This window comes from Apium graveolens, chromosome 4 (assembly GCF_009905375.1).
Source record: "Apium graveolens cultivar Ventura chromosome 4, ASM990537v1, whole genome shotgun sequence".
Classification (NCBI taxonomy): domain Eukaryota; kingdom Viridiplantae; phylum Streptophyta; class Magnoliopsida; order Apiales; family Apiaceae; genus Apium; species Apium graveolens.
In genome coordinates, this window is record NC_133650.1 from 229,328,759 (window position 1) to 229,344,902 (window position 16,144).

Below are 16,144 nucleotides of genomic sequence, written 5' to 3' on the forward strand. Positions count from 1 at the left end.
AGATTATGAGGGGAAGTTTGAGGAATTGTCAAGGTATGTGCCGTCGTATGTTGATACTGATACAAAGAAAGCTAAGAGATTCCAGCAAGGTTTGAAGCCATGGATCAGAGGGAAGGTAGCTATTTTTGAATTGGATACCTATGTCGGGGTTGTACAGAAAGCTATGATCGCAGAGACAGAGAGTGAGATGTTCCAGAAAGAAAAGGAAAGCAAGAAAAGGAAAGTTGAGGGAAGTGAGGATCAGTCACAAACAGGGAAGTTTCTAAATTTTAAGAAGGGCAAGTTTCAGCCAGGGAGAAATTTTAATTTCAGGAGACAAAATGCAGGAAACGGAGGCCAGGGCAATCGTCCAGCTAATGTGAATTAGTCGAATCAATTGAGATTAACTTTTCCAGATTGTCAAGTATGTGGAAAGAAGCATGGAGGAATTTGTAACAAGTTGAATGTGGTATGTTTTAAATGCAACCAGAAAGGGCACTACTCGAGGGAGTGCCGAAATCAGCCAGCAAGAGAGCCAGCAAATAAGGATCAGCCTATCCGGAATCCAGCAGTGAAGGTTCCAGCCATTGGATTTACATGCTTTAAATGTGGGAAGCCAGGATATATGGCCAGGGATTGCAAGACACCAGCCCTAGTCAGTAATGCATTGAGGATTATGGGATCTACCCCAACAGTGAATGAGACTCCGAGGGCTAGAGTTTTTGACATGTCGGTGAAGGATGCGATCCAGGATACGGATGTCGTGGCAGGTACGCTTAATGTGAATTCTTTATGTGCCAAGGTGTTAATAGATTCGGGAGCAACTCGATCGTTTGTTTCACAAGATTTTATTAGTAAGTTAAATTGTCCAGTTGCGTATTTAAATGAAATAATGACTGTGGAATTAACAAATCAAGAACGTGTAACTGTTAACCAAGTTTGTGGGAATTGTGAGATTGAGATTTCTGGTAGTAAGTTTTGTGTAGATTTGATACCGTTTAAGTTAGGAGAATTTGACGTTATATTATGGATGGATTGGTTATCTAAGCATGATGCTCAGATAGATTGTCGATATAAGAAAGTAATGGTGAAAACGCCAGATGAAAGAATAGTAACGTTCAAGGGACAGAAGCAGGTAAAGAAGTTCTTAACGATGATTCAAGCCAAGAAGTTACTACGACAAGGATGTGAGCATTTCGTAGCATATGTGATCGACAGAAGTCAGGAGCCAGCAAAACTTGAAGATATTCCAGTTGTGAAGGAATTTCCAGACGTGTTTCCCGACGAGTTACCAGGACTTCCTCCAGATAGAGAAATTGAATTTGCAATCGACTTAGCACCAGGAACCGAACCAGTATCCAAGGCCCCGTACAGAATGGCGCTTGTTGAGATGAAAGAGCTAGCAAAGCAATTGCAGGAATTGTTAGAGAAAGGAGTAATCAGACCCAGCGTATCCCCGTGGGGAGCCCCGGTATTATTTGTCAAGAAAAAAAGATGGAAGCATGAGACTGTGCATCGACTATAGGGAGCTCAACAAGTTGACAATCAAGAATAAGTATCCGTTACCCAGAATTGATGATTTGTTTGACCAATTGAAGGGAGCCAAGTATTTCTTCAAAATTGATTTAAGATCGGGATATCATCAACTGAAGATCAAACCAGAAGATATACCAAAGACAGCTTTCAGAACAAGGTATGGGCATTATGAATTTCTAGTGATGTCTTTTGGATTGACCAATGCCCCGGCAGCGTTTATGGACCTGATGAACAGAATTTTCAAGGAATATTTGGACAAGTTCGTTATAGTATTTATAGACGATATTTTGATCTATTCAAAGACGGAGGAGGATCATGCGGAACATTTAAGGACAGCTTTGGAGATTTTAAGGAAAAAAGAAGTTATATGCTAAATTGTCGAAGTGTGAGTTTTGGCTACAGGAAGTTCAGTTCTTAGGACACATAGTCAGTAATGAAGGGATCAAAGTGGACCCGGCAAAGATCGAGGCAATTACGAATTGGGAAAGACCGAGAACACCCACTGAGGTAAGAAGTTTCTTGGGATTGGCAGGATATTATCGACGATTCGTTCAGAATTTCTCAAAAATTGCAACACCATTGACAAAGCTTACACGAAAGAATGAAAAGTTTATATGGAATGACAAGTGCGAAAAAAGTTTTCAGGAGTTGAAGCGGAGATTAATCACAGCACCTGTTTTGTCACTTCCAGACGATCAAGGGAATTTCGTAATTTATAGCGATGCTTCTTACAAAGGATTAGGATGTGTTCTTATGCAGCACGACAAGGTGATTGCGTATACGTCAGGGCAATTGAAACCACACGAACAGAAGTACCCTACTCATGATTTGGAGTTAGCAGCTATAGTTTTCGCTTTGAAGATTTGGAGACATTATTTGTATGGAGAAAAGTGTGAGATTTTCACGGATCACAAAAGTTTGAAATATATATTTACCCAGAAGGAACTTAATATGAGACAAAGGAGATGGTTAGAATTGATCAAGGATTATGATTGCTCGATTAATTATCATCCCGGTAAGGCGAACGTTGTAGCAGATGCGTTAAGTCAGACGGAAAGGTTAAATGTGTTATCCGTACCTGAAGAGATATATAAAGAATTTCAAAAATTGGAATTGGAGATTAGAATTTGCAAGCCTGAGGAAGCAAAAGTGTACGGTATGATTTTCCAACCGGAGTTAGTGGAGAAAAGAAAGAAATGCCAGAAAGAGGTAATGGATCAAGATATAAATAGTTTGGTAGGTGAGGAATTATGCACGCAACAAGATGATCAAGGTATTCTTAGGTTTTCTTCAAGAATTTGGATTCCACCAGTGACGGAGCTGAAAAATGAAATTTTACAAGAGGCACATAGTTCAAGATATTCCATCCATCCAGGGAGTACCAAAATGTACAGAGATTTAAAGAAGAATTATTGGTGGCCAGATATAAAGAGGGAAATTGCGGAATGGGTTAGCAAATGCTATACCTGTCAGAGAGTTAAAGAAGAGCATCAGAGACCAAACGGATTGCTACAGCCATTGGAGATTCCAGAGTGGAAGTGGGAACATATTACCATGGATTTCATAGTTGGATTACCAAGGACAAGGGCTAATCATGATGCCATTTGGGTTATAGGAGATAGACTTACCAAGTCAGCTCATTTTCTGCCTATAAATGAACGATTTTCGCTCAACAAGTTAGTTCATATGTACTTGAAAGAGATCGTAGTTCGTCATGGAGTTCTAGTGTCTATTGTATCTGATCGAGATCCAAGATTTAATTCAAGATTTTGGAAGAGTTTTCAAGAATGTTTGGGAACAAGATTGAATATGAGTACGGCCTATCACCCCCAAACGGATGGCCAAAGTGAAAGAACGATCCAGACAATCGAGGACATGCTACGTGTTTGTGCTATTGATTTCAAAGGAAGTTGGGACGAGCATTTACCCCTGGTAGAGTTTGCCTATAACAACAGTTATCACGCCAGCATTGGGATGCCACCTTATGAAGCCCTTTATGGACGCAAATGTAGATCTCCAGTATATTGGGACGAAGTAGGAGAACGCAAAATACTCGGACCCGAATTGGTGCAGCAGACAAAGGAAGTTGTTGAAATTATCCAGAAAAGATTAATAGCCGCACAAGATCGTCAGAGGAAATATGCAGACCAGTCAAGAAAAGACATGGAATTTGAAGAAGGAAGCTTGGTATTATTGAAAGTATCACAGTGGAAAGGACTAACGAGGTTTGGGAAGAAAGGGAAGCTAAACCCAAGATATGTCGGACCTTTTGAAATCCTAAAGCGTATTGGCAAAGTAGCTTACGAGTTGGCGTTACCTCCGCACATGGAGCACATTCACGATGTTTTTCACATATCAATGCTTAAGAAATATAATCCAGACTCCAGGCATGTAATAGAATATGAGCCAATAGAACTTCAAGCAGATTTATCATATGTAGAGAGTCTGATAGAGATTCTAGAGGAAAGAGAGAAAGTATTGAGAAATAAAGTGGTAAAGTTAGTAAGAGTATTGTGGAGAAACTCAAAGGTTGAAGAGTCAACCTGGGAGTTAGAAAGTGATATGAGAGAAAAGTACCCTCATTTGTTTTCTTAGAGATTCTGAGGGCAGAATCCTTTTAAAGGGGGAAGGATGTAATACCCGGAATATATCGTGTAATTATTTTGCTATTATATAATTATTATGTGTGTTCAGTATCTATTCTGTGAGCTAATTGTTAAGTGTTATCTGTACTTGAATATTCAAAAATAATATTAATTGAGTATTTTAATTTTTATATGTCCAAAATAAAATATAGATAATTATCATATCTTCCTAATTATTTTTATGTTGGTTTATGGATTTATAAGAATCATATGAAATTTCTAAAATCTTTTTCCGGGTAATTAAAATCTATTTTATAAAAACGGGAACCAACCGACGTCAACCGTTGTTACATTTTTGGAACCCGAAACTCTTTCGAGAACTCCTTCCTAACCTAATTGTAATATTCCGAGCATATTCCATGTTTCGACTTTTTCGATCCGGCGTACGGTTTGTCCTGCGCGGGTCCCGGCGCAACATTTTCGATACAATATTCGTTTCGGTAAATCAATAAAACCCGTATTTTCGATAAACGGGAGCTTTTTAATAAACTATCACAATTATCACTTCGTAATATGTGTAACCAGGCGCTGAGACCAAGACCGCAGTACAAATTGTACTGATTTGGATAATTATCCCGAAAACCGATACCGTTTGGATCAGTTTTTACAAATAAACGTACCGTTTTATATCCGGAATGATCCAACGGGATACTAATTTTCCGTAATTATAAATAGCCTTTTACCGTATTTTATTTCGTATCAAAATCATTTGCAGACAGATAATTATATAATTTTCAGAGAAAAAACCCTAATTTCCTAAAACTGTTCTAAGAATCAAACAAGCATTTGGAGGTGTTATTGAATTCGGTTTAGAAAGCTCGAGTAACCAATCTGAAGGTCTTGAAGAGCTCTACCAGATTCTGTAATCCATACACCTGCAAAAATCAAAGTTATTTTTCTAAAAATTTATTTATTTTCGAATTTATTTTATTAAAAATATGAATTTTTGTTCGGATGATTGTTTGTATGATTTGATGATTGCATGTTGTAGAGCTTGTTTTCCTGATGATTTAATATGTCATACGTCTGATTTGGAGTTAAATAACATGTTCAAATTTGAGTTTGATTTTCGAATTTTAAAATTAGGGTTTATAACCCGTATGAATGTTCTTAATTGAAATTTGGGGGTTTCTTATTCTGTGATAGATTGATGTTGTGTTATAGTGGGTTGTGTTCTCTGTGAAATTTGCAATCTAGTCGTATAAGTTTCATGAACCAACGAGGTTTGTAGAAAAGGTAGTTGTGTTTTGAAGTTTTCCGATGTTCGCCGGAAACTGGAAAATTTCACGGCCAAATTCCGGCCAACTGAGGGATTGTTAGGATGAATTGATTGCATGGTTGTGTTCCTGGTGTTGTGTAGATGTGATCTGGAGGTGATGGTGGCCTGAGCATTCCTGGAACGTGTTCTCCGGCCATCCCCGACTGTTTTCCGGCGACCCCCTGGAAAATTACAGTTTAGTACCTATAGTTTTGAAAACGATGCAGTTTGGTCCCTGTAGTTTCCAGACTTTGCAAAAATTGGATTTCTGTTTTAAAAATGTTTAAAAATCATATTTCCTATTTATTTTTATTATAAAAATTTGTTTTTAATTTCTGAAAATTCTAAAAATTATTATTTTAATTCTGACAATTATTTTTAATTCACAAATAAATCTAAATTAATTAGTTAATTAATTTCAGTTAATTTCTAATTGATTAATTGGTCAATTAATTCAAAAATTAATTAATTAATTGATTTAATTAATTATTAATTAAATTTAATTAATTATTTAATTAGATTTAATTATTTAAAAATGATTTAAAAATTCTGAAAAATAGTTTCGAGCTTTAAAATATTATTCTAAATTATTTCCAAGGCTCGATAAATTCTAAAATTATTTTGGAGCCAGAATTGGCCAACCGAACCCTGTTTATTAACCCGAAATTGATCCAACGACCCGTTTTAATTCCGAAAAATGTTTTAAAAATCATTTTAAATACCAGAAAGCCTATTTATGACCCGAGACTTCTTTATAAATAATATATCATTGATTACGTGATGTATTATGTGCTATATGTGACTTGTTAATTGACTATCAGTCTATATATTCGGTGTTTACTTGATTATTGCATAACTTTCAATCCGTTAATCGGATTTGGGTAAAATGAAGGGTAGATAGAAGTATGTGTTGAATAGAATATCATGAGTAAATTATTGATAGATGCTTATGATATGTGAGCAGAAGAGGCATGACATAGGAAAGGGAAACAGATAGTTGAGGAGTAAGACGCTTGTGATTGGAAGCGAGTGCAGTGTAGTAAGCTAAATCAGGCAAGTGTTCTGAACTTTCTCGAGATATTGTAGTATTTGATAGTCAGATTGATATTGCAAGTGCTTTGAAGCACTGAAACCTAAACTCTGATTCCAGTTATTGTTCTTGAGCCATAAACCTTATTCTTTCTAGACCATTGATTGTTGTATACCTAAACACAAATCTCAAGTATACGATATTACTCCACAAATACATGTAAACAAAATCCCAAACACTGAACTGAATTACTTGTACATTCAATCATTGTATCCAATGCTTTGAAAGCCCAAATCTTTGAAACCCTGAAATGTTGATTCCTTTGTTATCCAATTCTTTCATTACCCAGCATCCAAGCTTTTAAATTGCCTTATTGATCCTTACAAGGATTGAAACCCTTTCATTGTTAAACAATTATTGTTGTTAATGATTTCGGTTATTTTTTATTATTGCATATTCTATTATTATGTTAGAATTGGATTGTTTTTATAAAATTGTGGACCAGATTCGTGGTCAGACCATATAATGGTCAAGTTAGGCCAATGTGTGCCTTGGATCCAGTAGTTAGAGCAATGCTGTGTACCTTGCTCAGGGTTAGTGCGTGACTGATCAGCAACCTAACCTTGGTTTTTAAATTAAAAGTATAGTATCTAATTCTAAATCATAATCCATTGTTCACTTGATATCATAATCATATTCACCTGATGATCATTATTCTCAGTTTTGTCATTGTGACTTGCTGAGCTAGTTAGCTCATTTGTGCGATGTTGTTTATATTCTTTCCAGTTAAAAAGGAACCAGTTGGTAGCAAGGATCCCCAGTCCATCGCGAGAGCTAGGGGTTCAGGTTGAGAAAGCTGAGCTAGTAGGCTTCTTTTGGGATAATTTAAGTTTGTAAAAGTTTGTAATAATGTTTAATACTTAGTTTGAGTTTGAAATAGTTGGGATTTGAACGGTTTGTAATATATTAGTATGTTTGGCTTGTGTGCATACTTTAACCTGTTGCGGTCCGTGGTGGTTGGTAAGTAGGGTCACTGCATATATTATTATTAACTTTATTATTGTTATAAGCAGGTTATAATCAAGGTGTGTGTGTGGACCCCAAACTTCTGACCCGGGTTTGGAGGGCGCCATAACTATAGTATCGTTTGTTGGCAATGCCTTAACTTCAACCCATTTCGACAAGTAATCAATCGCCAACAAGATATACTGATTGTTACAAGATGAGACAAATGGCCCCATGAAGTCAATTCCCTAAACATCGAAGACCTCAACCTCTAGAAGCACATTAAGAGGCATCTCATCCCTCTTAGTCATATTACCCACACGTTGACATCGATCACATTTCAAAATGAACTGGTGAGCATCTTTAAACAAGGTCGGCCAAAAGAAAATGCTTGAAGAATACGAGATGCTGTCTTTTCTCCACCATAATGTACTCCATAAACCGTTGAGTGGCAATCTCGCAAGATCCCCCCCGTTTCGCTGTAAGGAATACATCTCCTAATGATTTGGTCAGCTCCTTGTCAAAAAAGAAATGGCTCATCCCACATATACCACTTCACCTCATGTAAAAACCTCTTCCTTTGAGCATAAGATAAGTCGGGAAGCATGATATTACTCACAAGGTAGTTCACAATGTCTGCAAACCATGGTTCTTCTTCTTGCACTCCAAATAGCTGCTCGTCGGGAAAAGACTCATTTATCAATGTCTAATCTAGTGAAGTAGCATTAGGATTCTCTAAACGCGAGAGATGATCATCGACTTGATTTTAAGTTCCCTTTCTGTCCTTGATCTCTAGTTCAAATTCTTGAAGTAAAAGAACCCATCTAATCAATCTAGGCTTCGAGTCCTTCTTTGAGACGAGATATCGAATTGCAGCGTGATCAGTGAAAACTGTCACCTTAGTCCCAAGTAGATAAGATTGAAATTTCTCAAAACCATAGACAATAGCTAAAAGTTTTTTCTCTTTAGTAGTATAATTCAGTTGAGCACCATTGAGAGTCTTGCTAGCATAGTAGACCACATGAAATATATTGTTCTTCCTTTTCCCAAGAACTGCTCCAACTGCATAGTCACTTGCATCGCACATCATCTCAAAAGGTTCATTCCAATCAGGTGCAGTTATGACCAATGTCGTGATTAAACTCTTCTTCAAAGTCTCAAAAGCTGCAAGGCACTCGTCATCAAACTTGAAAGGGACATCTTTCTCTCGCAAACTGCATAATGGCTTTGAAATCTTCGAGAAGTCCTTGATGAAGCGCCTATAGAAACCCGCATGACCAAGAAAACTGTGAATTCCCTTAACAGAAATAGGTGGAGGAAGATTCTCAATGACCTCCACCTTGGCCTTGTCCACCTCAAGACCCTTACTAGAAACCTTGTGCCCAAGAATAATGCCATGTCGCATCATAAATTGACATTTCTCCCAATTGAGAACCAGGTTGGTCTCAACATACCTCTTGAGAATGTGTCCAACATTTTGCAAGCATTCATCAAAAGAATCTCCAAATACAGAGAAGTCGTCCATGAATACCTCCACATTCTAGCCAATCATATCAGAAAAGATGCCTATCATCCATCTCTGAAATGTGGCTGGCACACCATACAGCCTAAAAGAAACTCGTCTGAAGGTGAAAGTACCAAATGAACAAGTGAAGGTAGTCTTTTCCTGATCTTCTAGAGTGATACAAAACTAATTGTAACCCGAATAACCATCCAGAAGACAGTAGTACTCATGACCGGCCAATCTGTCAAGCATCTGATCAATGAAGGGCAAAGGGAAGTGATCCTTCCTAGTGGCTGTGTTCAGCTTCCTGTAGTCCATACAAACTCTCCACCTCGTGACTGTTCTTGTAGGAATAAGCTCATTCTTCTCATTTGCTACCACAATAAATCCACCTTTCTTTGGAACACATTGAACCGGGCTTACCCATGAACTGTCAGAAATATGATAGATGATCCATGCATCTAGCCACTTAAGAATTTCCTTCTTCACTACTTCCTTCATGATTGGATTAAGTCATCTTTGGTGCTCGATTGTAGGCTTGCTAACTTCCTCTAACAGAATTTTATGCATGCAGTAAGAAGGGTTGATTCCCTTGATATCTGCTACAGTCCTACCAATTGCCGATTTGAACTTTCTTAGAATTCTCAGGAGCTTTTCCTCGTCACTACCTGAAAGGTCAGATGCAATAATAACAGGCAAAGTAGATGCATCACCTAAAAATATATACCTCAAATGCCCGGGTAAAGGCTTAAGCTCAAGAGTGGGAGCTTCCTCAATAGATGGTTTAAGGCATTTAGGAGCTTTATTTAATTCCTCCATTCCAAGAGATTCAAAATCCATATCAATCTTCCTCTTTCAGGGAGAAGCATTAAAATATTGCAATTGTTCTTCACCTTCACCATCTTCACTATCTGAATTTCCCAATAAGGCCTTTTCTAAGGCATCGGACCTTAGCAATTGATCAAGTTCTGAAGTAACCACAGAATCGACCAACTCCACCTTTAAGCATTCCTCATTTTCCGTAGGAAATTTCATAGCATTGAACACATTAAGAGTTACATCCTGATCCAACAAGCGCATTGTGAGCTCACCCTTCTGCACATCTATCAAGATTCGGCCAGTTGCCAAGAAAGGTCTTCCCAAGATTATGGGAATCTTCTTATCCTCCTCGAAATCAAGAATTATGAAATCAGCAGGACTTGACCAAGACATCCTCCATAATACCTCACGGATATGTAATAGAACGGTCGGCCAACTACAAGGTCATATAAGTCAGTTTTGGATCAGGTAAGTCCAACTGCTTGAAGATTGATAAGGGCATCAGATTGATGCTAGCTCCCAAGTCACCTAAGCATCTGTCAAAATACACTTTTCCAATAGTACACGGAATAGTGAATCTTCCTCGATCCTTAAGCTTCGGAGGTAACTTCTGTTGCAGCACAACACTGCATTCCTCCGTGAGAGCAACAGTCTCTAAATCATCTAGCTTCACTTTCGAGAGAGAATACCTTTCATAAACTTTGCATAACTAGGCATCTGCTCAAGAGCCTCAGCGAAAGGTATGTTGATATGAAGTTTCTTGAACACCTCCAGAAACTTCTGAAATTGCTTGTCCAGCTTTTTATTTTGCAGCTGCTTAGGAAAAGGCGGTGGAGGATAGATCTGTTTCTCCCCTGTATTACCCTCAGGAGGAGTGTCCTCAACAGTAGTCTTCCTTGGTTCTACTTCTATTTCCTGCTGCTCTACTTCTTTCTCTACCCCAGCTTCTTCAGTCAATGCTTGAGTTTGTTCAGGATTCGCAACCCTTCCAGACCTTAAAGTGATTGCCTTTACCTGCTCCTTATCTTCCCTCTTTCCTGGCACTTCAGTGTTGTAACACCCCCAAATCCGGGGTCGGGGATCCGGGTTGTCACGAGTTCCATTTCCCTTAGTAACACCCAATCTTAATAAACAATCAACTACTCTGTACTGTGACCCCACAATAAACACACACACCACATGTTATAGTCTCAGAGATGAATATCCAAAAATAACACGAGTTATTTTATTCCACAATTATATGCCATTACACCTTAAAAGGGTTTCTGAATAAATTTACATTTCTTTGCCATTATTACAATTGATAAAGATACATAAGTCTGGTACATCAAAAGTTGAAAGCCTAGCCTATTGGTAGTTCCTACCTCAACTACAGTGACATCAACGCCTATAGGAAACTGCGGAACGTTTCCTATCCGCTCGCGAATTGGGAGCTTGGTCTTGTTTATCTTGTCTATCTGATGTTGTGTGATGAAAGAAGAAAGCAAGGGTGAGCAACAAGCTCACCGAAATAATATGTATAATGATTAACAATATATGAGCATTCTCATAGTACTCATGAAAGTCTTGGTCAAGTAAAAAATTGAACCAAGTTTGATATCTTATCGTGACCAAGTCGCAAAATATTCAGTATATATGTAAATATACTTTTCAAAATTTTGGAAGTCCTCTTCCATGCATAATATAAATAGAGTTCCAGTTGATAATTGTAAAAAAATATCGTTGTAAGGTGATCTCATATATCTAACCTTGTCTCAACGTTTTTGTGAAAATCTTTGTCATGCATAAGATAATCATTAACCAGATATAAGTTGAAAAGATGAAGTTACAAGATACTCCAATATACTTATATCTTTTCCGGATACTACTTGAACTACCACCATTCAAGGTATCATTAGTTTCAAAAGTTCATCACATAGAAGAGACTACAAGAAAAGACTTGAATAGATTCAATCTTTGAAATATCCTCAAAATGAAATGAAGTTACGAGATACTTCATTTGATAAAAACTTCATTTTGAAAACTCGACCCTTCCACCACTCAACAATCGCCCAACCATAGCCTTTCTATCGAAGTGCTCTGGGTAGTGTTGCAGAAATATCCAATTGGATGATGAACTCATTACGGGAGTTTGCCGCGCCAGGAAGACCACTCACGATGACCAGTCGCAGTAGTGCAACCCCACCATTTTCTACATATAGAGGAGAAATGTCGGATTTACTTGTCAACCGAACCCTGGACTCCTAAGGAATGGACCGTCTTAGCGGAACTTCCAGGCCATTTGGGCCAATATAATAAGGCTGGACCGGCGCCACTTGACCACTTACGCCACTCCTAGTTTAGATGAAATCCATGACTCTGAAACGTAAAGCTCGTCCCCCCTTTCCTCAAGTAGAAAATTGTTGATACGGCTCCACCAAGAAGTCGTATCTAGTTGGAAAGGAAAACTCACCGATATTTCCCAGGCAGTTCCTGTTAATGGATTAACTTATTCCAAGAATTTTACTTCCCGAGTGTTGGGTAAGTAATCAAAAACTCTTTTATCAAAACAGCAACCTTGTTGCGAATATAAAATACACCACAGAGCCGGATCCCTCAGGTTTTGAGCGAGTATTTAAATTCCCTTCGAAAGGAAGATCTTAAATATAAAAAAAATGAGTTTTGGGATCCGCCCTAACCTTTCAAAATCATTTTGAAGACTCGAAAACATTTTTAAGAATGTTTGGAGTAATGTTGATTTAATAAAATAAATCAGTCTCAATATATTAGAAAATATCTGAATATTATTATTTAAATAATATTCCCATAAAGAATAATCTTTATAAAAATAATTGAAGTAGAAGTTTTAAAACTCATACTTGAAATGAATAATAAATAACCAAAGATATACTTATACAAAAGTACGATCTTTATTTGAATAATCGAAAATAAGTTTGATTATCAGAACATTATTCTTTAATAAAATAAAGAATATTATTTAAAAAAATAAGCGGAGTCATAAGTCCTCGAATGAATATTCAAAACAATATTCATTAAATAAAATAAGCGGAGTCATAAGTCCTCGAATGAATATTCAAAATAATATTCATTAAGTGAAATAAAGTTATCGAATAAACCTTATTTGAATAATAGTTTTGAAAACTATTTATATATAAATAAATAAATAAATATATATATATATATAATATACTCGGAAACATCGTCTCCCGGTTTAGAAAATATGTTCACCTTTGGGTCCGCTATATTAAGGGTATACGCAACTACTGCTTATCTCTAGCATAGGTATTATGCAACTTATAAGCAATTGAATCAACAATTAGATATCAAGATTACGAAACATACATGCATATATACCATATCAGCATGCTCCAATATATCGCAAGATTTGTTAATAACAATCATGCACTTATCACAAGATAATACATATACATATATACATCACAACAACAGTATAACGGGTAGAAAACTTGTCTGAGTGCTCCGGGGTAGACTTAAGCTTAGAGTGGGTCCGGTAACCTATGAACAACAACATAAGCCGGAATTAAACCACGGTCGCTTAAGAAACTAGACTTTAACCAATTGAACCCTAACGTTTGCTTATGGTCATTTCTACACTTAACAAATCACATAAGTCGTTCGAGTACCCTCGGCTCCACCATTTTTAATAAATTAACCGTTATGAATTTTAAGGCGACGCTTTCACGAATACCCTACCAACTGCCTAGTCCATTTTACATAATTGTTTCATACTCCAATTAGTTATTTAAGGGCCTTAACCAAGGTTTCAAAGTAAGGCGAGGGGTAATGGTTCGTTCGCGAAATGCCGTTACTTAAAACGGTCGTTTCTCCTAAACCGTACATCGGATTCAAGCGAACCACATATCAAAATGAAGCTCATAACATGAACTATCTAAACATGGCAAAGGTTAGAATCTTTCGGTGAGTTCACGGGTCCTAAAGTTAAGAACAGAACAGTTAAGGAAAATCGGGCATTATGACGACTATGTTTACGCGATTACCAAGTTTTAAACCACTCCAAACAACCACCATTCAACTCACAACCAACAATACAACCAACCCTCATCCAAACCTTACTACATCAGTCCCCAAACCTCAAGATTTTCCAATTTATACAACCCCACACATGAACTACTAGCTATACTTAAGTTTCATTAACTATAACAAAATTTCAACATCTAAATCACTAAAAATCCAATCCAAACTCTAAACACACAAGCATCATGCTTCTCATTTACTATAACCATCAAACCCATCGTAATACTCAAAGTAAAGTTAGGGTTTGCAGGTGTTATACCTTCCTTGGAGTGATTAGAGTAGCTAGGAAGTCTTAGGGAGCCTCCTACAAGCTTGATCTTTCCAAAGAAATCAAGAACACAAAGTTAGGTTTTGAAGTTTCTAAAAGTCAAATTGAAAGAACTGTCAAAACTAGGGTCTTACCATGCTTATTTGGATGAGACTTGTGAACAAGAGTTGTAGGCCATCTCAATACCTTTCCAAAGAGCTATAGAACATACTATTTGAGTGATTATTGAAGGAGATATGGTAGTTTGAAGTTGCTGCTCTGGTTTTGGCCGAGAGCTTTTGTTCTTGGAATGCAGAAGTCAACTTCTAATTTGTGTTTTGTGATTTGTTTTGCCTTGGCTTGGTTGCTACCTTTTGTTTGTTAATTAAATTGTTACCATGGTAAAAATTGTGTGGCTCACAATCAACCAACCAATCCTTCCCACTTTGTCATGCTCATGTCATCTGCTTATGTCATCTTGTTACACTTGTCTTCCTCTTGTTGGTGTGATGACATCATCGTCCATTAACCTCTTTGATTAACCCCTAATTACTTGGCTAATGACCGCTGATCTGTTATACGGTTCGCTTAACTTTCGTTCTTGTTTATCATTTGAGGGATCATACCCAGGATCTTATTACTTGGGTTCCCCTAAACCTTTCTCAATATTTTATATTCCTTTTATGATCATCTCTTATAATCCTTGAATTAAATCCTTTTAATCATGTTACCTTATACTCAATTCTTTCGGTATCTGGTGGATTTTCGGGAAAAGTTAAAGTGTTTGAATTTGGATTCTGACGATCTTTACATACACTTATTTACTTTATGGAATACTAATACGATCTTAGAATTTCCATAACAGTACTCGTATATAGCGTGGTCTGATAATTTTCCTTAATCAGCATCATCAACAAAAGTTAATATTCATCCGTGTTTCAAAAATTCCAAAAATTGGGGTTATTACAAGTGTCACTAGGTAGTGTACCAGACTGACGATTTAGCAAGACATTGGCAATTTGCCCAATTTGATTTTCCAAGGTCTTGATAGAAACATCTTGACTCTTGCACATAAGCTTTAACTCCTGCAATTTAGACTATTTATTGGTTTATTGCAGCTTGAGTTGTTGTCTTGGTGCATATTGCGGTTGCTGAAAACTAGGGGGTTGTACTGCTTAGCTGGATACTGCTGATAAGGCTGTTGAACCGCATTATGAGCGTTTCTCCAACTGAAATTATGATGATTGCGGTTGTTGGGATGATAAGTGGCTGGCACATGTTGCTGCGAACGCTAAAAGTTGCTCACGAACTGAGCCGATTCACTAGAAATTGCACAATGATCAGTCTCATGGGCACCAACGCAAAGCTCACAGACACTAGTGATTTGATGAACTCCATAATTAGCGTAAGTGTCCACCTTCATCGTCGAAGCCTTAAGTTGGGCAGCTATAGCAGTTGTTGCATCCAACTCCAGAATTCCTGCTACCTTTCCCTGAGTTAGTCTCTGGGAAGGATTCTGGTACTCATTAGTAGCCATTAGTTCAATAAGTTTATAAGCTTCATCACAGCTTTTAGCCCACAAGGCTCCTCATGATGTTGTATTAAGCATGGGTCTAGAAGTAGCACCCAATCCATTGTGGAAACAGTTAATAATCATCCAATCAGGCATGCCATGATGTGGGCACTTCTTTAGCATCTCCTTATATCGATCCTAAGCCTCACACAGAGATTCTCCAGTTTGCTGAGTGAACTGAGTAAGAGAATTCCTGATTACAGCAGTTTTTGCCATAGGGAATAATTTAGTGAGAAACTTTTAAACAAGATCTTCCGAAGTGGTGATAGACCCTGCTAGTAGAGAACATAACTAGCACTTAGCTTTATCCCTCAGAAAGAATGTGAAGAGTCGTAGTTTGATAGAATCTTCAGTCACATCATTGAACTTGAAAGTGTCTTAGATCTCGATGAAATCCCTGATGTGCATGTTGGGGTCTTCAGTAGGAGAACCCCCAAACTGAACTGAGTTCTGTATCATCTGAATCGTGTTTGACTTGATCTCAAAAGTGTT

At 37.4% G+C, this 16,144-nt stretch overlaps 1 non-coding gene across 1 annotated transcript; it reads left to right on the forward strand.

Moving 5' to 3' along the window:
- The first annotated feature begins 15,746 nt into the window (after positions 1-15,746).
- LOC141722821 (small nucleolar RNA R71) lies at positions 15,747-15,853 on the forward strand. Its single transcript, XR_012575821.1, has one exon. It is a non-coding gene; the product is annotated as a small nucleolar RNA R71 (small nucleolar RNA).
- The last annotated feature ends 291 nt before the right edge of the window (positions 15,854-16,144 follow it).